The sequence below is a fragment of the Triticum aestivum genome, chromosome 3B, assembly GCF_018294505.1.
Source record: "Triticum aestivum cultivar Chinese Spring chromosome 3B, IWGSC CS RefSeq v2.1, whole genome shotgun sequence".
Classification (NCBI taxonomy): Eukaryota; Viridiplantae; Streptophyta; class Magnoliopsida; order Poales; family Poaceae; genus Triticum; species Triticum aestivum.
Genome location: NC_057801.1, coordinates 758,184,250 through 758,206,019, shown reverse-complemented (window position 1 = coordinate 758,206,019; position 21,770 = coordinate 758,184,250). Strand labels below are relative to the sequence as shown.

The following is a 21,770-nucleotide window of genomic DNA, read 5'->3' as shown; positions in this document are numbered from 1 at the left end:
TTGGCCAACTAGATTGGTAGTTCTTGCAATGGGAGAAGTGTTTAGCTTTGGGTTCAATCTTGCGGTGTCCTTATCCAGTGACAGAAAGGGTTGCAATGCACATATTGTATTGTTGCCATCAAGGATAACAAGATGGGTTTTTATCATATTGCATGAATTTATCCCTCTACATCATGTCATCTTGCTTAAGGCGTTACTATGTTTTACTTAATACTCTAGATGCATGCTGGATAGCGGTCGATGAGTGGAGTAATAGTAGTAGATGCAGAATCGTTTCGATCTACTTGTCTTGGACGTGATGCCTATATACATGATCATACCTAGATAATCTCATAATTATTCGCTTTTCTATCAATTGCTCAACAGTAATTTGTTCACCCACCATAGAATACTTATGCTCTTGAGAGAAGCCACTAGTGAAACCTATGGCCCCCGGGTCTATTCTCATCATATCAATCTCCATTACTTTATTTACTTGATTTGTTTTTACTTTCCCTTTTACTTTTTTACTTTGCATCTCTATATCAAAAATACCAAAAATATTATTCATCATCTCTATCAAATCTCACTCTTGTAAGTGACCGTGAAGGGATTGACAACCCCTAATCGTGTTGGTTGGGAGTAGCTATCGTTTTGTGTAGGTACGAGGGACTCATGCTTGATCTCCTAATGGATTGATACCTTGGTTCTCAAAAACTGAGGGAAATACTTACGCTACTTTACTGCATCATCCTCTCCTCTTCGGGGAAATCCAACGCAGTGCTCCAGAGGTAGCAGCACGTTGTGCGAGTTGCTGCCCGTGAAGCTGGGAATTGGGGGTGGCCCCTGTTGGCCACCCGCAATCCACGCCTGCAGCCCCTCAAGCAATGTAGGCATAATGGCGGTGATCCTCGCTCCCAGTTGGTCTCGCACTTGCTCTTGGACTATCTCGGAATCCGCACCACTTGTGCCTTGAGTCCTTTAACCTCGCGCTCCTACCTTTCGTAGCTGGTCTTTCTCTCCTTTCGTCCAGCCTTATAGTATTCCGACCGTTTGTGGACAAGCCTTTGCCGGCCACACGACCAACTGACGACGACTTACTGAACTTATCCTTGTTTTTCACTACGTTCAACACCCCTATTTAAAGTGGTGTCCCAAGGGGCAGACAGGGAGCTCTGAGACCCCGTGCTACTGCTTTTAGTTTCCTGCAGAAGGAAAGTGAACCATTTAGAAATTTGGCTTCATTAATTAGAATGCAACCATATGGAGCTAATTACGTGGAGGTGTATTCCTTACCAGAAGCTCAAGCGCCTTGGTCTTTGGATCCGTGGTAAGCTCCTTTGTTACCAGGTCCACCTTGTACCGGGCCCTGACATAGTTCCTGGTCTTCTTGTCACGGTATTTATCGAAGAGGGGCGGTTGGCCTTGCTCGACACGCTCCACGTCCTCCTTGTCCCATATAGGTTCCGTCACTCTGTAACCGTCGGGACCGAGTGTGTGGTGTCCTAAGTTCAAGTCCTGCATATCTTTCCCCCACTGACTTGATTCTGCGGATGCGTTGCTCTCGCACTTGATCCTGAACTCCAGGTAGTCAGCTTCGCTGATCGAAGGATTTCTCTCCTTGATCTTCTCATAACTATCACCACTTAGAATCCTACTCTTCACCGTGGCTCTCCAAGTAGCCAGGGCCGTGCTCATCTTTGTGAGGGCGGCACTATTCACTTTATTCCCTGAGAGGCGTGTGTTTGCGAAGTCATCGGGGAACTTGTATCGTTCGTGCAGCTTTGTGAAGAGGAGGTTGCGCAAATTCCCTTGGTCACGATGCCTTAGGTTCTCGGTGTTGATCGAGACGGTGCTCCGGAGAATGCACCCGAGTTGTCCCGCATACCCACTAACTAATTCTTTGGGCACCATTGGATGCCCACTGGAGGACACTTCAGTAAACTCCTCCTTGACGGTGCCGAGCACGTTTGGGCGCCGGTCCTTTCGTTGCCTCTTCGGTTGGCTGCCATCTACATGTTTGCTGCCATCATCAGTTGTGGCATCCCTGGCGGCACCGTCAGTGGTGTCATCCCCGACGCCACTAGGTGTTGTGTAGTCGGTGTCTTCCGCAGCGTCCTCATAGCGGTGAGGTTCTTCCTCCATGTCCTGGGACAGCTCCCAGAATTACTTGCCTGAACCGCCGGCCTCATCGTTGTCGGCCATGTTCGCTCTAAATAGGAAAAAAGGCAACTAGAGTTATTGTATGAGATCAGGGTAGTATCTATTCTTCTATCCTATATATTTTCACATTACGGGTTATAAACGCCCCTTTACCCAAAAGATTGTTCCAAGTGCACTATTGCTATCCTACTAAGTGCGCTATTGCAGGTTATCTATTTTCTATCCTACTAAGTGCACTATTGCTCTTGCTGCAGGCATATTTTTGTTGCTTATGAATTTGCAGTATAGACATGCACCATGCATATAGATATCCTTTAATTTACTACACAAGTTCTCATTTTTTTAAGCATAAGAGTAGTTGATTCTTTTAGGTTATCTTGAAATTGAGGTAGCAGAGCCGCAATAGTGTGAAAGTTCTGAACTATTGCTCCGGGAAAGAAACTGAAACTTGAAAGTTGCTGTAGAAAAATTACAGTTAATACAGGAGGAACTATAACTTTGCCATGAGTCACTTGTGTGGAGCAAGGATACGGTTCTATGTGACTTAAAAGCATATCATTTAGTCTAGCATCTAATGCAAACATTTATTTGGATTTTGGAGTAAAACAGAAGCACAAAAATAGCAGTAACAAATCCATCCAACTTTCTATTTCCAGCAAATTTTCTACTATGGCGGTCCAATAGAATCACTTTCACATGCATTATTTATGCATAGTTTCAACTATGCAAATGTAGCATTAGATCCTCCCTAGAAGAATCCTTATAACCCACTCATCCTTCAAATTTGCAACTACAAGGAGCAGGCACCTTCTAGGTCAAATGCCGTTGTATTTTTGCATCATTCAAATGCCGCTGTATTTCCGTTTCGGTTGAGAATCAGGCACCTTCTAGGTCAAGAAAATTGGGCATGACCTTTGCTAATTTTCTTGACCTAGGAGTTCCCTATTCTCAACGGAAACGGAAATTAATCAACATTTTAGGAGAAAGGGGTCATTTCACATCAGAAGCTGCCAGCATTGGAACATCAAAAGCTGCCAGCATTGGCATCATTTCATAAGATAATTTTATACACCATGGAAGCTACCAGCATATAGAAGCCCACAACCATCAGATAGATGGTTTGGGCTGGACATCATGGTCCTGGTGAGTGGTGACAGACAGTTGAGCAGGTTCAAGCCCACTGTATGTACATGTGACATAAAGCAATAGCATATTGACTAAAAAGTAGCATGCCTCATGACAGTAGTACTGAGCGCAATCAGTAAAGCCTTAGACTAGTAATTCATGCCTTTTATCCTAACAGTGTTACAAAACCGATAACCATAGCACAATTAACAGTACAAGAAAAGCAACAACTATATTCATAGTGCCAACAACGGTAGAAACAACATAGTGCCAACAACAGCAACGTAGAACCCACCTCTATAACATTTAGGCCTATCTTCTATAGTATGCTGCCTCACTTCCACTATTTTTAAATTAATAGATACCTTAGAAACCAGAAACAAAAAAGAGAGGGAGGAGCACAAGCAAGGCTCACCGTTCCAGTTGCAGTTCAATCGGACGAACTCGCTGCTGGTGTGATAATCGTTGGGCGGGCGGTCGCTGGTCGGTGTCCCTTTCTGCTCCTACAGACCCGTGTGAGGGAGGAAACGTCATCAGCAAAAGGGGAGAAGAGCAGTACTACCGTCATTAATAAGTGGAACATAGCAGAGAAATACAAAATATGTCATGACCAAACTTCAGTAATAACCAGCAGTCATATTCAACATTTATTTAAAGTATCAGAAATTATATGACACTAGTAATGAAACAATACTAAGCATGATTGATCTGTGTGATCTAGGTTACAGTATTAGCAACCTTGCATTTCATTTAATAAAAAATTGTACTCCATCACCAAATTCATTGATGTTTCTAAGCAAAATTCACAAGTTCAGAAGATCTACAGTAGCAGCAGCATCACAATATTGGGATCTTGCCACTGCCCAAAAAATAGGTGCAGTAGGCAGGGTTACATACATAAAACAGAGCACACTCTCTGTAATTCTCTGTCCTTATAGCTGCTTCTCCTTGGTCTTCTGGATGTTCAAAACCTTCTTCACAATCTTTTGCTCTTCTACAAGGAAAGCACGGATGATCCTGTAACAAACATGTTAGATAATAGACGATAGAGAACGATAACCCAAGCAGTTACAACAACATGCACTAACCTCTCCCTAACATCCTGACCAGATAGAACACCACCATAAGGACGGTTCACTGTTCTCCTGTTCCTGGATAATCTTGATCTTTTGTACTCAGGAGGCTTTAGATGAGGTATCTACAACAAGTAAAACAAATATTGTTACAACTTAAAATGTCAAACCACTGATATTATACAACATGAAGCAAACTTAACCATCTGTTAAATAGATTGAACAATTATTTTCTAAGGATCCTATTTCCATGCGAATTACATAAACATAAAAGGAGACTAAATAAGCATACAACGGAGATTTCATCCACAAAAATAGTACTTCTGTTTAAACTCCCAACCAACAGGTCCACTTGTTCTTTTACTTGTTTTATTTAAACTCACTTAGTCCACTAGTAAATCATAGACAGCAATAAACCATAATATATCAAAGGCCCATTAACATGAAAATCAACCAACTAGCATTAGTCACAGATTATACGGTTTTTAGGCATTACAACCCAGATTGTTTACGCTCGCCTACAATGGTGATAAATTGCAACTATACCCAATGTTGCAATTAAGTTCATTCATTTGTAATAGTAGCAAAACAAATCCATCACAGTAGCAAAACAAATCCATTCATCCATCTATTCAATATGCAACAACAACATCCACCCATCCGACTAATAAATAGAGGGGTGGGGAATAGGGAGAGATTCAGAATATCAATGTTGCTGCAAAAATCGGCATTCACTATGAACACGGGAGCGGGCGTGCCCCAGCTTGCGTAGGAGCAGAAGCAGAGCGTCGGCGAGCAGCGGTGGCAAACAAGGCAGGTGCAGAGGAGCGGGAACCATGAGCGGCTACAGGCGTGTGTGCGGATGACGCGGGTGAGCGACGGGATGCACGCGGAGGGCGCGATGGTGACAAGGACCGGCCAGGCGAGGCAAGGCAGTACACGCCTGGGAGAATCGAGCGCCCTGCCATGGCAGCCGAGCGCCGGGTCGGCTAAACGGCGACGGATCAAGGCGGAGGAAGGGGGAATAGGGAGAGGAGTTCACCGCGGTTCTGGGACGAGCTCAAGAAGGCCGGGGGTGCAGTGAAGACGACGAATCCATCGATGGCGTCGCAGTGGCCGGAGGTAGAGGATGAGGTGGTCGATGGCGACGTTGAGGTGGCTCCTCAGCCTTGGCCCAAGGACAATGACGATGAAGAGGAACACTGGGCGGCTGCGCAGTGGGTCTGCCGCGTGCGTGCACCTGACATGTGTGGGGAAGGGAAGGACGTATTAGGGAAGGGAAGGGAAGGGAAGGGGAGAAGAGCAGATCAAAGAGGAGAAGATGGGCAAGAGATTACCTTGACGGGCAAAAAAGATCCTTGCTTCCGCGGCTCGCCGGCTCGGTGTTGAAGAAGATTCCGCCCGCCGCCTTGCCTATCGCCTCGCACGGTGGAGCTCGAGCAGAGAGGCGCAGCGGGTTTCTAGGATTTCGAGGGCTGGGACAAACAGGGGGTCAGCATCTCAGGAGCGATGAAGGCAAGGGAGGGGGTGGGTGGGGGCGGTGGAGCCCGGGAGTGAGGTCGCCGGTGGGTGGGGGCGGCAGCGAGGGGCGAGATGCAGATCGATTGGGGAGAAGGACGACGACCGGCTGGGTCGTCTTGGATATTTTAGTGGGGGGAGGGATAGCAATGGCGCACCTCCTCCTGGTGCGCCATTACTAACTTTTTTTTGGATTTTTTGTTACATGTAATAATTTTTTAGAAAATGACCATAAATTTTAAAATGTTACGATATATGCAGTTATTAATAATTTTCAAATACTTGCATTGCAAAACATTTGTGAATTGGTAAAACATTTATGAATATGAAAAAATATCATCAAATTTGAAAATATATTCATGAATTCAAAAAGTGCCATGAAATATAAAAATATTCACGAGTTCAAAAAATATTAACAAATTCAATACTTTTTGTGAGTTAGAAAAATGTTTGACAATTTAAGCAGGAAAAGGAACACTAAAAAATAAAATACCAGAATAAACATAAATAAAAATTGGTATATCAATGGCGCACCGTCTAGGGGTGCGCCATAAACACCGTGATAGCAATTGCGCACCTCCTCCTGGTGCGCCATTACTAACTTTTTTTGGATTTTTTGTTGCATGTAATAATTTTTTAGAAAATGACCATAAATTTTAAAATGTTACGATATAAGTAGTCATTACTAATTTTCAAATACTTGTGTTGCAAAACATTTGTGAATTGGTAAAACATTTATGAATATGAAAAAATATCATCAAATTTGAAAAAATATTCATGAATTCAAAAAGTGCCCATTAAATTTAAAAATATTCATGAGTTAAAAAATATTAACAAATTCAATACTAACTTTTTTTATTTTACCAGAATAAACATAAATAAAAACAATTAAAATACCAGAAGAAAACACAAAGAAGCCTAAGGTGCTTGACAATGATGATTTGCAACAAAACAAGAGGGAGAAGAACAAAAATTCCAAATCCAAGAAGAAGGTGGTCGATACTTCAACTTGGTGATGGAGAAGTTACAAAAGGAAGGTTAGTACAGACAACATTAATCCCCACTGTTTTGAACAAAAGAGGTTACTGGAGAGAGGACTAGAATAGAAGAAATGCCATTTCCATACTTCAACTTAGTTGCATGTAATAATTGAGCTTGCCACTGACACACACACACACGGCCGACACGTCGTGATTCGATCTTAGCTATCTTTTCACAATCTTCTTGCCCTTTTTTCGCAAATGGAGTTCTTCTCTTGAACGGACGTCCTTTAGGTAGGGTGGTCCCGGTTCTTCTTATGGTGTATGGTACTTTAATGTCATCGTCATCTTCCATCTTTGGGTCGTCGTACTTGTCGAAGTCTTGCTCTTGGCGACTCCATCCATTCCGATGATGTTCCTTTTGCCTCTCCTCCTGACAACACGACTGGGCTTTGATGGGTCGGTAATGAAGAAGCATTGGTCCACTTGGGAAACCAATACCCATGACTCATTTTTCGGGGTGAAGTTTGCGCCCACGGTCTTGGATTTGGCTTCGGGTATAACCATGGTGGTGAAATACCGGTCTTATTTTAGGACGCTCTTGGGCCATCTGACATGGAACATCGGGACCTTCTCTCCAGCGTAGCTCAGCTCCGAGATCTCCTCGATCCTTTCGTAGTATCTGTCCTTTTCGTTACCGGTGTAGGATTCCATCGTTACCCCGGAGTTCTGATAATCGCTCTTCATGTCCTTTTCCTCGGTGTAGAATGTGTAGCCGTTGATATTGTACGCCTCATAGGTCATCAGGTTGTGCTCGGCGCCCTGTGACAAGGCGAATATGAGTTTTTCTTCCGTGGAAGAATCCTCATGTAAAGGGTACGACAGAAGCTTGTCCTTGAACCAACGCGTGAAACATGAGTTGGTCTCTTTGATTATATCTCCGTCCGTCCTCTATTGGCCTCGGTCATTGTACGTCTTCTCAATAAAGGTTTTGTGCTCTACCACCCAAGGATCGACCACATCTATGTGTTGTAGCGCGACTTGGTTTGCTCTTTCAAAGTCGGCGAGTCGACCCTTGAAGTCAACATGCACTTCGTGACGACCCTCGCGGTGACCCCATCCAGCGAGCCTGCCAAGGTGCCTGTTGACGGGCAGACCAATGGGGTTCTCGATGCCTAGATAATTCGTGCAGTAGGAGATGCACTCTTCGGTCAGAAAGCCATTGGCTATGCTTCCATCTGGACGTGCCCTGTTGCAAACGTATCCTTTGATGACACCATTCATCCTTTCGAACGACATCATGCTGTGCAGGAACATCGTCCTGAGTTGGATGATATCCTCCATGATATGGACCAGAAGATGCACCATAACATCGAAGAATGCGGGCGGGAAGTACATCTCAATCTCGCATAGTATCACCACGATCTCTTCTTGTAGCCTTCTGAGTTGCCTCACGCCAACCGACTTCCGAGAGATGACGTTGAAAAAGTTGCATAGGCCAAATAGCGTTTCACGGACGTGTGCATCCATGATCCCACGGATTGCAACTGGAAGTATCTATGTCATCAGCACGTGACAGTCGTGGGACTTCATCCCGCTGAACTTCTGCTTCGCCGAGTCTAGGTATCTGCTTATCTTCCCCGCGTAACTGTAAGGAAGTTTTACTCCTACGAGGCAGGTTAAAAACTGCTCGATCTCCTCCTGACTTAGAGTGAAGCACGCGGGAGGGCAGACATATTCGATCTTCTTGGCATTTTTGCCTTTGCGACGACTTTCTGTGTCCTTCGCCTAATCATCATCAGCATCATCATCATCATTAGGGCTTTTTGCATGAAGCTCCTCCCTGATGCCCATTGATTGCAAGTCTGCCCTTGCTTTTGGCCCATCTTTGGTACTCTCTGGCATGTTGAGCAGGGTACCAAGCAGACTCTCGCACACGTTCTTCGTGATATGCATGACATCAAGGCTGTGAGGCACACGGAGGAAACAGACCTCTTTTTCCATACCTTCAGCAGCGGCTCTGGCGCCTTTCACTTCTTTCCTGGCGGTGGGCACTTTTTCCAATTTTTCAACAACTCGTCTATTTCCTCGCCGCTCCTCGTATGCGGGCATCTTCGGGGTTGGGTTTCACCATCGAACAGATCCTTGCGTTTTCTCCATGCGTCATCATCGCGAAGCCACCTTCGATGTCCCATGGACATGATTTTCGAAGACCCGTGATCTCAATCTAGCTGGCGATACGGTGTCATCTATGCACCTGACGCATGCACAAAATCCGTGGACCACCCGCCCTGCGACATATCCTTAACCGAGATAGTCGTGCACTGTTGTGAGCAGTGCGACTCTCATAGGGAAATATTCTTTCGCTGGGGCGTCCCATGTATTAGCTGGCGTTTTCCACAGTGTGTCTAGCTCCTCTTTCATCAGCCCCAGATACAGATTGATGTCGTTCCCTGGTTGTTTCGGCCCTTCATTTAGCATACTCATGTGAATGTACTTCCTCTTCATGCACATCTAGGGGGGAAGGTTGTACATCCACACAAACACATGCCAGGTGCTATGTGTGCTTCTTTGGCTGCCAAACGGATTGACTCTATCGGTGCTCGCGCCCAGCATGATGTTCCTTGGATCGTCCCCAAATTCTGGGTGTTCGAAGTTCAACTCTTGCCACTGGCTCGCATCCTTAGGGTGACTCAGTATCTTGTCTTTTTTATTTATCTCTGGATTATTTCCGTCATCTTCTCGCTTCTTCTCCTCCCTATCCGCGTGCCAACGCATGAGATTTTCTAGCTTAGTGTCCGTGAAATACCGCTGCAGACGAGGAGTGATCGGAAAGTACCACACCACTTTTCAAGGAGCTTTCTTCCTCTTCTTGTATCGAGTGACGCCGCACACCGGACATATGGTAGACTCTGCGTGCTTGTCCCAATAAATGATGCAATCGTTCATGCACACATGGTATTTCACGTGCGGTAAATCCATAGGACAAACGATTTTCTTTGCCTCCTCGAAACTGGTCGGGCACTTGTTCCCCTTGGGAAGACGTTCGTGCCAGAATGACATGTTCATGTCGAAGCAGGCGTCGGTCATTTTTTGTTTTACCTTCATCTCCAGAGCCATGAGTGTGTTACTTTCAGGCGGGTATCCTCGGGCCTGCATCCTTCATACAATGGAGTAACCGTGTCTATCTCCAGTTCATCCAGCTTGGCTTTCTCTCGGGCTGCAGCTCTTGCATTACCCGTCTGCTTGAGAAGCAGCTCTTGAATATGAGGGTCCTGCACCCAGCCCATCGATGGTCCATCATCGTCTGCTCCAGCATCTTCATCTTCATGATCATGCCCTTCGTCTTGATCTTCCTCATCATCATGTCCGACATCTTCTACATGATGACCGTGTCCTGGATCTACTTCGTGATCATGTCCTAGAGATTCTTCTTCTTCTCGCCCGCCCTCGCCGCGGTTGTCTTGCTGCCCTTCCTTATTTCTTGCCCGACCCCCATGGATGACTTCATAATCGTCCTCATCACCTTGCCACCAATAGCCATCCTTGAAACCACACATGAGCAGGTGGTCCCGCACCTGTTTGGAATCCGGGTCCATAAGGCTCCTCAGCTTGCATCTTTGACACGGACATCTTATCTTCGTCTTGTTCTTTTGAAGCATCTCGGCCTTCGCGGTGCTCATAAACCTATTCATGATGCCTTCGGTCATCGTGCAGACCATGGTTGCCTGCGGGGTAGAGAAAAATGATATTTTAGAACCAATTTTTTGGCATGACTTTGCCTAAAAATAGGACCAAAAAGAATGCATAGTGCCAAATTATCGCCGAAACGGAAATGAATCAGCATTCCGGCAAAATATTGGCAACTATCGCATTTCAAATATCGGTATCTCCAAACACAAACATATGCAACACCACAACCATACGTAGATCTAGGCCATAAAAAATGTGCATGTTGTTGGTGGGAGAAAAAAGTAGATCTAGAACATAAAGAAAGCTTTCCCCTTACTTACCTATCAAAAAAAGGAAATTTAACCACTTAATTTGGGTGAATCTATGGTGCAAATGAGGTGAGGAGGAGGAGGCAGCCGAGACCAAGCTTGGTAGAGGTGGAGAGAATGAAGTGGGGAAAATGATATGGTAGGTGGCTGTCCAATATATCTAGCTTCTCTCAGGTTACCAATGGCGCACCTCCTAAGAATGCGCCATTGGTAACCAGGGTTACTAATGGCGCACCTGGTGTGTGGTGCGCCATTACTAGTTTTGAAAAAAAGTAAAAAAAATGTTAGTAGTGGCGCACTGTGGGTGTGGTGCGCCATTACTAGTTTTGACAAAAATAAAAAAAATTGTTAGTAGTGGCGCACCGAGGGTGTGGTGCGCCATTACTAGTTAAAACTAGTAATGGTGCACTATCCTCTCGTGCGCCATTACTAGTTTTGAAAAAAAATTGTTAGTAGTGGCGCATCGCGGGTGTGGTGCGCCATTAGTGATAAAGCCACTAATGGCGTACCTATATCTGGTGCGCCACTGCCATATAAAAGTGGCGCACCACAAATGTGGTGCGCCATTAATGTCCATTAGCTATAGCCGTTTTTCTAGTAGTGTGTTTGCAGGCCCAAGGCCAAGCAGGTCCACTAGGCAGCGCAAAGTTTTTTTAATGTAGATTTTTTCTTTTCTGCTTTATTTATTTTCTTTTATTTATTTCTGAGTTGTTTTATGCTGTATTTAGAGTTTCCTTGTGAATATTTTTGCTTTAGGTACAAATAATCAGTGTCATTTGTAGTGCTTTTCAATATCAGGGTCATTTAGCTCAAAAAAATCAGTATATGCATGAAAAATATTAAAAGAAGGTAGAAAGGGTTGAAAGTTGATGACGTGACTTTGAACGGTGCATACTGAACGCACAGAAAGTCTGGAGTTGTAATAAGTTTAAAAAAAATGATAACTGCCTTTGTAAGAGATGATTTTTCGTCCGAAACCCTGATACTTTGAAAGAGATTGTCCAGTTTGAACACAAAGTGCATCCAGTTTTTGCTGTAACCTTCTCAACTTTTCTACACATGCTATGTGGGTGAAATGATGACACTATGCCAACTTTCAACCTTTTCAGAGTTAATTTGTAGTGCTTTTCAACATCAGGGTCATTTAGATAAAAAAATCAGTATATGCATGAAAATATAAATAGAAGGCAGAAAGGGTTGAAAGTTGATGACGTGGCTTTGAATGGTGCCTACTGAACGCACAAAAAGTCTGGAGTTGTAATAAGTTTAAAACAAATGAGAAGTGTCTTTGTAGCAGATAATTTTTTGTCTGAAACCCTGATACTTCGAAAGAGATTCTCCAGTTTGTACACAAAGTGCATCCAGTTTCTGCCGTAACCCTCTCAACTTTTCTGCACATGCTATGTGTGGTGAAATGATGACACCATGCCAACTTTCAACCTTTTTAGAGTTCATTTGTAGTGCTTTTCAATATCAGGGTCATTTAGCTCAAAAAATCAGTATATGCATGGAAAATATAAAATGAAGGCAGAAAGGGTTGAAAGTTGATGACATGGCTTTGAATGGTGCATATTGAACGCACAAAAAGTCTGAAGTTGTAATAAGTTTAAAAAATGAGAAGTGCCTTTGTAACTGATGATTTTTCGTCTGAACACTAGTAGAAAAAGGCCCATTTGTCCCGGTTCTAGAGGTCCTTTAGTCCCGGTTTTGGAACCGGGACTAAAGGGTCAATACTAAAGCCCCCCCTTTTAGTCCTGGTTCTTATACGAACCGGGACTAAAGGCCCTCCACGTGTCTGCTGTCTGGAGCTCCACCTTTAGTCCTGGTTGGTAACACCAACCGGGACTAAAGGAAATTTTACGAATTTTCTTTTGAATTTTTTTGATATTTTTTCCTATTTTCAAATTTCTGAATTTTTTTAAAATTTAATCTCTAATCACCACTCATCACTGCTCAATTTAACCTCTAATCTCTAATCACCCCTCATCATTCCAAATCATCTAACTTCCCGGCCGGTCACCCATCCTCTCACTACTCCAGCCTGAGCACGCTTAACTTCCGGGTTCTATTCTCCCTCGTTTCCAAGTCTGCATTTGTTGTTTTCCTGACAATAGTAAGATGTCAATCCTATTAACCCTGAGGAGTTTAGCTTGAGTATGAAGTCACACGTTTCATTGTTTGAGTTTGAAACTATTATTCTAAAAGACAATAATTATTTAGTAACACTAATATTTCTTGAATAAGTAGTTTGACCATAGTTTGACCATAGTTTGACCACAGTTTCACCAGAATTGACCAAAATTCAGAATACTAAAATAATTATTGAGTAACACTAATATTCTTGAATAATAATTTAGTACCACTAATACTTCTTGAATAAGTAGTTTGACCATAGTTTGACCAAAATAAAAAAACTGAAATTTGAGCATAACCATTTTTCCTTTTAGAATTTGAGGATTCTAATAAATTTCAAACAGGCTTACGACCGTTAATATTGGATGCGGATTTTTGTGCTGATTCTTTTGATATATTATGCGGGTTTTTTCGACATGGTATGCAAAAGATATGGCTGTTTTACTTTTTCATAACACTTTTTTGCAAAACATGTCCAAATTTAAGTTCTTTTATTTTCCTAACTAATAGATGTAGTAACATAACTACATCTCAAAGGATTTTAATTTTTAAGTTTTCATTATTTTATTTTGCTTTTTACAAAACTGAAAAAGCGATCCACAGGGGGGGTAGAGTTTGAAAATGGGACCTTTAGTCCCGGTTTGAGACACGAACCGGGACAAAAGGGCTTCGCTACCTCTAGTTCCAGTTCGTGTCTCAAACCGAGACTAAAGGTTACACCTTTTGTCCCGGTTTGAGACAGGAAGCAGAACTAATTGGAGCGAAGCCCTTTAGTCCTGGTTCGTGTCTCAAACCGGGACTAAAGGTCCCATTTGAACTGGTACTAATGCCTTTAGCCGCACAAATCGGGACTACTGCCCCCATGGGTCCCAGTTCGTGACTGAACCGGGACTAATGGGCTTATCTGGCCCGAACGAAAGCCCTATTTTCTACTAGTGGAATCCCTAATACTTCGAAAGAGATTGTCCAGTTTGTACACAAAGAGCATCCAGTTTTTGCCGTAACCCTCTCAACTTTTCTGCACATGCTATGTGGGTTAAATGATGACACCATGCCAACTTTCAACCTTGTCAGAGTTCATTTGTAGTGTTTTTCAATATCCGGGTCATTTAGCTCAAAAAAATCAGTATATGCATGAAATAAAATGAAGGCACAAAGGGTTGAAAGTTGATGAAGTGGCTTTGAATGGTGCATACCGAATGCACAAAAGTCTGGAGTTGTAATAAGTTCAAAAAATGAGAAGTGCCTTTGTAACAGATGATTTTTCGTCCGAAACCCTGATACTTCGAAAGAGATTGTCCAGTTTGTACACAAAGTGCATCGAGTTTTTGCCGTAACCCTCTCAACTTTTCTGCACATGCTATGTGGGTGAAATGATGACACCATGCGAACTTTGAAAATTTTCAGAGTTCATTTGTGGTGCTTTTCAATGTCAGGGTCATTTAGCTCAAAAAAAATCAGTATATGCATGAAAAATATGAAATGAAGGCAGAAAGGGTTGAAAGTTCATAACGTGGCTTTGAATGGTGCATACTGAATGCACAAAAAGTCTGGAGTTGTAATAAGTTTTAAAAAAGGATAAGTGCCTTTGTAATAGATAATTTTTCGTCCGAAACCCTGATACTTCAAAACAGATTGTCTAGTTTGTACACAAAGTGCATCCAGTTTTTGCCGTAATCCTCTCAACTTTTCTGCACATGCTATGTGGACGAAATGATGACACCATGCCAACTTTCAACATTTTCAGAATTCATTTATGGTGCTTTTCAATATCAGGGCCATTTAGCTCAAATAATTAGTATATGCATGAAAAATATAAAATGAAGGCATAAAGGGTTGAAAGTTGATGACTGGCGCATACTGAACGCACAAAAAGTCTGGACTTGTAATAAGTTAAATGAGAAGTGCCTTTGTAACAGATGATTTTTCGTCTGAAACCCTAATACTTAGAAAGAGATTGTCCAGTTTGTACACAAAGTACATCAAGTTTTTGCCGTAACCCTCTCAACTTTTCTGCACATGCTATGTGGGTGAAATGATGACACAATGCCAACTTTCAACCTTTTCAGAGTTCTTTTGTAGTGCTTTTTTATATCAGGATCATTTAGCTAAAAAAATCAGTATATGCATGAAAAATATAAAATGAAGGAATAAAGGGTTAAAAGTTCATGATGTGGCTTTGAATGGTGCATATTGGACGCACAAAAAGTCTGGAGTTGTAATAAGTTTAAAAAATGAGAAGTGCCTTTGTAACAGATGATTTTTCGTCCGAAACCCTGATAATTCAAAACATATTGTCCAGTTTGTACACAAAGTGCATCCAGTTTTTGACGTAACCCTCTCAACTTTTCTGCACATGCTATGTGGGTGAAATGATGACACCATGCCAACTTTCAAACTTTTCAGAGTTTATTTGTGGTGCTTTTCAATATCAGAGTCATTTAGCTCAAAAAAAATCAGTATATGCATGAAAAATATAAAATGAAGGCATAAAGGGTTGAAAGTTGATGACGTGGCTTTGAAGGTGCATACTGAACGCAAAAAAAGTCTGGAATTGTAATGTTTAAACATATAAAAATATACATAAAAAATACATTGATCAACAATGATCTTTTCGTGTAGAATCTGAATTGTCAATAGGAAACTTCTCATCGTTACCAGTGAGAATACCTATTGCAGCCACAAATCCTTGACATAGAGTTCCATGAAGACCAAGTGTTCGTGATAGTTTGAGAATAACATATTTAAGGTGGTAAAAACCCTGTTAGCGGAGCGAGGTGGGACTAAAAAACTGCTGTGAACTAGAAGACTATAGTACGATTTTGTGGCATGAACCGGTACTATAGGTCATGATGGGGTCTGATGTCTACTAGACAACCTTCTTCTTGTAGACGTTGTTAGGCCCCCAAGTGCAGAGGTTTGTAGGACAGTAGCAAATTTCCCTCAAGTGGATGACCTAAGGTTTATCAATCCGTGGGAGGCATAGGATGAAGATGGTCTCTCTCAAGCAACCCTGCAACCAAATAACAAAGAGTCTCTTGTGTCCCCAACACACCCAATACAATGGTAAATTGTATAGGTGCACTAGTTCGGCGAAGAGATGGTGATACAAGTGCAATATGGATGGTAGATATAGGGTTTTGTAATCTGAAAATATAAAAACAGCAAGGTAACTAATGATAAAAGTGAGCGTAAACAGTATTGCAATGGTAGGAAACAAGGCCTAGGGTTCATACTTTCACTAGTGCTAGTTCTCTCAATAGTAATAACATAACTGGATCATATAACTATCCCTCAACATGCAACAAAGAGTCACTCCAAAGTCACTAATAGCAGAGAACAAACGAAGATATTATTGTAGGGTACGAAACCACCTCAAAGTTATTCTTTCCGATCAATCCATTTGGCTATTCCTATAAGTGTCACAAACAGCCCTAGAGTTCGTAGTAAAATAACACCTTAAGACACACATCAAACCAAACACTAATGTCACTTATATACTACAATGTCACCTCAAGTGTCCGTGGGTATGATTATACGATATGCATCACACAATCTCAGATTCTTCTATTCAACCAACACAAAGAACTTCAAAGAGTTCCCCAAAGTTTCTACCGGAGAGTCAAGACGAAAACGTGTGCCAACCCCTATGCATAAGTTCACAAGGTCACTGAACCCACAAGTTGATCACCAAAAGATACATCAAGTGAATCACGTGATATCCCATTATCACCACAGATAAGCACATGCAAGACATACATCAAGTGTTCTCAAATCCTTAAAGACTCAATTCGATAAGATAACTTCAAAGCGAAAACTCAATCCATACAAGAGAGTAGAGCGGGAGAAGCATCATAAGATCCAACTATAATAGCAAAGCTTGTGATACATCAAGATCGTGCCAAATCAAGAACATGGGAGAGAGAGAGAGAGAGAGATCAAACACATAGCTACTGGTACATACCCTCAGCCCCGAGGGTGAACTACTCCCTCCTCGTCATGGAGAGCACCGGGATGATGAATATGGCCACCGGTGAGGGATCCACGCTCCAGCAGGTGATACGTCCATTTTGCATCATGCTTTTATATCGATATTTATTGCATTATGGACTGTTATTACACGTTATGTCACAATACTTATGGCTATTCTCTTTTATTTTACAAGGTTTACATGAAGAGGGAGAATGCCGGCAACTGGGATTCTGGGCTGGAAAAGAAGCAAATATTAGAGACCTATTCTGCACAGCTCCAAAAGTCCTAAAACTCCATGAAAGTCATTTTTGGAATTAATAAAAAATACTGGCGAAAGAATCAGCATCAGGGGGCCCACACCCTGTCCACGAGGGTGGGGGCGCCCCCTAGGGTGCGCCCCTGCCTCGTGGGCCACCTGGCAGCCCTCTGGTGCCCATCTTCTGCTATATGAAGTGTTTTACCCTGGAAAAAATCGGAAGCAAGCTTACTGGACGAAACTCCGCCGCCACGAGGCGGAACCTTGGCAGAACCAATCTAGCACTACAAGAAACATGAGATTTGCCGTCAGTATTTCGTCGGGGCAGACGACAAAGAAAGGGTTTGTTGTCATCAGCTGACGGCAAAGAAAAAGTAATGGTAAAATAGACTTTGTCGTCTGCAAAAAACAACAGACGGCAAATAACTCACTTTGCCATTTGCAAAAAAGTACAAATGACAAAGAGCTTACTTTGCCGTATGCAAGAAAAATACAAACAACAAAGATCACTTTGCCGTCTGCAAAATAAAATACAGATGACAAAAATATTTGCCGTCTGAATTTTCTTTGTAGACGGCAAAGCGAGCTCTTTGCCGTCTGTAATAAAAAATGCAGACGACAAAGAAAAAGCACACCATGCGGATCGATCACGTGGATTGATGATGTGGCAGCATCTCAACCCACCAAGCCCCGGGCACAATCGCGGCCCACCCCAACGGTCTCCCACGCCCGACCCCACCATGCTCTCTCTCCCTTATCCCGCACGATCTCTCTCTCGTACCTATCTCTCTCTAACGCACGCACACACGCACGCAACCCACCCACACCATCTCGCCCGTGTCCCGTTCCACTCGCCGGCGCCACCAGCCGCGGCTCCTCCGGCCGGCGAACCCTCCACTACCACCGGCAGACCTTCGTCCTCCCTTTTCTCAACTCCGCCTCCTCTAGCTCCCTCCATCCCTTCCCGTGGGTAGGGCGGTCGGCCCGGGAGGCTGCTTCGGCTCTTCCAGCGGGGGCCGGCGGCGCGAGCCGGGCTTGGCCAGTGCAGGCAGAGCGGCTGGCATGGGAGGCCGTTGTAGCTTCTCCAGCGGGGCGGGTGGCGTGAGCAGGACATGGCCGGTACGGACAGAGCAACCGGAGCGGGAGGCCTCTGCAAGCAACGCGCAGGCGGGCGGCGGGTGTGCGGCGCGAGCAGGGCACGACCTGCACGGGAGGCCGCTGCGGGCACGGGAACAACTCCTGTTGGTGCTTCGTGCCGGCATGGGCAAAGCGGATAGCTTCTCCTCTGTTAGGCTCCTATTGGTGCTGCGGGCCGGCGTGGGCAGTGCAAGGCGGCGACAGTATAATCCCTGTGGTTGTCTCTGGGCACAAGAAGGATGGACGGCGGTGAAGTCCATGTTGCTGCAGTGGAGAAGGACTTGATTGCTTTTATTTTTTACTTTCTAGGGTCCTTTGTGTAAATTTTCAGGAAAGCTTTGTTTTTTCTCTGTAACTCCACCTAGGATGAATGAAAGCCATGTCAAATCCAAAATATACGTGAGCTGAAACCTGCTGTCTTGGTTTGTCGTTCATGTGTCCGGCGAGATGCTCTGTCCTGATGTAACTTTTTTTAAATGAAAACAATCTTTGCCGTCTGTACTTTATTCTAGATGATAGCAAAGAACAAGTTTTGACTGACGGCAAAGAACAGGGTTTTGCCGTTTATTATTTTTGCGACAAACGACAAATCTCTAGTTGGCTGATGCAAAATCTTTGTCGTCTGCCCGATGAAATGCTGACGGCAAAGTATTCTTTGCCGACTTATCTTTGCCGTCTGACTTTGTTGTCTGCTTCCTGACGGCAAAATCTTTGCCGTCTGTATTTAGGTCTTTGCCGTCTGTAATCCACAGACGGAAAATTACCTGATTCCTGTAGTGTAGGGCTCTGGCGGAGCTGTTTTGCCGGGGAAACTTCCCTCCGGGAGGGGTAATCATCACCATCGTCATGACCAACGATCCTCTCATCGAGAGGGGGTCAATGTCCATCAACATCTTCACCAGCACCATCTCCTCTCAAACCCTAGTTCATCTCTTGTATCCAATCTTTGTACCAAAACCTCAGATTGGTACCTGTGGGTTGCTAGTAGTGTTGATTACTCCTTGTAGTTGATGCTAGTTCGTTTATTTGGTGGAAGATCATATGTTCAGATCTATAATGCATATCAATACCCCTCTGATTATGAACATGAATATGATTTGTGAGTAGTACGTTTGTTCCTGAGGACATGGGAGAAGTCTTCCTATAAGTAGTCATGTGAATTTGGTATTCGTTTGATATTTTGATGAGATGTATGTTGTCTATCCTCCAGTGGTGTTATGTGAACATCGAATACATGAAACTTCACCATTGTTTGGGCCTAAAGGAAGGCATTGGGAAGTAATAAGTAGATGATGGGTTGCTAGAGTGACATGAGCTTAAACCCTAGTTTATGCGTTGCTTCGTAAGGGGCTGATTTGGATCCATATGTTTCATGCTATGGTTAGGTTTACCTTAATACTTCTTTTGTAGTTGCAGCTGCTTGCAATAGGGGTTAACCATAAGTGGGATGCTTGTCCAAGAAAGGGCAGTACCCAAGCACCGGTACACCCACATATCAAATTATCAAAGTAACGAACGCGAATCATATGAGCGTGATCAAAACTAGCTTGACAATAATTCCCACGTGTCCTCGGGAGCGCTTTTCTCATATGAGAACTTGTCCAGGCTTGTCCTTTTCTACAAAAAAGGATTGGACCACCTTGCTGCACCTTATTTACTTTCATTGTTTGCTACCCGTTACAAATTATCTTATCACAAAACTATCTGTTACCTACAATTTCAGTGCTTGCAGAGAATACCTTACTAAAAACCGCTTGGCATTTCCTTCTGCTCCTCGTTGGGTTCGACACTCTTACTTATTGAAAGGACTACCATAGATCCCCCACACTTGTGGGTCATCAAGACTCTTTTTTGGCGCCGTTGCCAGGGAGTGAAGCATCTTGGTAAGTGTAACTTGGTAAGGAAAAATTTATATAGTGTGCTGAAATTTACTGTCACTTGTTACTATGGAAACTAATCCTTTGAGGGGCTTGTTCGGGGTATCTTCACCCCGACCAGTAGAGCAAAGAGTTGCTCCTCAACCTACTGAACCTACTGAAAATGTTTACTTTGAAATTCCTTCGGGTATGGTAGAGAAACTACTAGCTAATCCTTTTACAGGAGATGGAACATTACATCCCGACTTGCACCTAATCTATGTAGATGAAGTTTGTGGATTATTTAAGCTTGCAGTTATGCCTGAGGATGTTATCAAGAAGAAGGTCTTCCCTTTATCTTTGAAGGGAGATGCATTGACATGGCATAGACTATGTGATGATATGGGATCCTGGGACTATAAATGATTGAAATTGGAATTTCACCAGAAGTTTTATCATATGCATCTTGTTCATCGTGATCATAATTATATATATGATTTTTGGCCTCGCGAAGGAGAAAGCATCGCTCAAGCTTGGGGGAGGCTTAAGTCAATGTTATATTCATGCCCCAATCATGAGCTCTCAAGAGAAATGATTATTCAAAAAATTTATGCTCGGCTTTCTCTCAACAATCGCACCATGCATGATACTTCTTGTGTTGGGTCTTTTATGATGAAGAATATTGAATTCAAGTGGGACTTATTGGAAAGAATTAAATGCAACTCTGAAGATTGGGATTCTGACGATGGTAAGGAGATAGGTATGGCACCTAAGTTTGATTGTGTTAAACCTTTCATGGATACCAATGTCTTCCGTGAATTTAGCACTAAATATGGACTTGACTCTGAGATAGTAGATTCTTTCTGTGAATATTTGCTACTCATGTTGATCTCCCTAAGGAGAATTGGATTAAATATAATCCTCCCACTGAAGTAAAAGTAGTTGCACCTATTACAATTGAAGAAAAGACTATCACTTATAATGATACTATTGTTCCTTCCACTTATATTGAGAAATCACCTTTCCCTGTTAGGATAAAGGATCATGCTAAAGCTTCGTATGTGGTTCGTAAGAGTAATACTAAAACATATACACCATCTGAGCAAATTAAAATTGAACCTAGTATTGTTGTGGTTAAAGATCTCTTGGCTGATAATATTGACGGGCATGTTATTTATTTCTGTGATGAAGCTACTAGAATTGCTAGACCTGATGCTAAGAAACATAGACCTATAGTAGGCATGCCTGTTATTTCTGTTAAAATAGGAGATAATTGTTATCATGGATTATGTGATATGGGTGCTAGTGCTAGTGCAATACCTTATTCCTTATATCAAGAAATTATGCATGATATTGCACCTGCTGAGGTAGAAGAGATAGATGTTACAATCAAGCTTGCCAATAGAGATACTATTGCACCAATTGGGATTGTTAGAGATGTTGAAGTCTTGTGTGGGAAAGTTAAATACCCTACTGATTTTCTTGTTCTTGGTTCCCCACAAGATAGCTTTTGTCCTATTATATTTGGTAGACCCTTCCTGAATACTGTTAATGCTAGAATTGCTTGCGATCAAGAT

The 21,770-nt window shown here is 43.0% G+C and overlaps 1 long non-coding RNA gene across 1 annotated transcript; it reads right to left on the bottom strand.

Annotated features, from left to right (window-relative positions):
- Positions 1–4,157: 4,157 nt before the first annotated feature.
- On the bottom strand, positions 4,158–5,875 carry LOC123066380 (uncharacterized). The gene is made up of 4 exons (XR_006431328.1): positions 5,678–5,875; positions 5,383–5,580; positions 4,356–4,465; positions 4,158–4,284 (listed from the first exon to the last, which is right to left on the bottom strand). It is a non-coding gene; the product is annotated as an uncharacterized lncRNA (long non-coding RNA).
- Between the last annotated feature and the right edge of the window lie 15,895 nt (positions 5,876–21,770).